This window comes from Fukomys damarensis, unplaced genomic scaffold (assembly GCF_012274545.1).
Source record: "Fukomys damarensis isolate Sample0158 unplaced genomic scaffold, DMR_v1.0_HiC HiC_scaffold_7, whole genome shotgun sequence".
Taxonomy (NCBI): Eukaryota; Metazoa; Chordata; class Mammalia; order Rodentia; family Bathyergidae; genus Fukomys; species Fukomys damarensis.
In genome coordinates, this window is record NW_022900919.1 from 34,050,994 (window position 1) to 34,051,269 (window position 276).

The window sequence follows — 276 nt, forward strand, 5'->3', positions numbered from 1 at the left end:
GTTGAGACTGACCTGGAACTCACTATGTAGCCCAGGCTGGTCTCAAACTCAGAGCGATCCTCCTGCCTCAGCCTCCTGAGTGCTGGGATTGCAGGTGTGGGCCACCATGCCTGGCTGTATTAGCTTTTTGAATCCACTAATTTTGGGGGTAATTCATTACATGTCCAGAAGTAACTAATATAATATTGGAAAAGCAGATTAAATTTCTAAGACCTACTAGCATTCATTCAATAAATATTTCTGTTCATAAATCTGCCCACCATGGCTCTGTTTCAA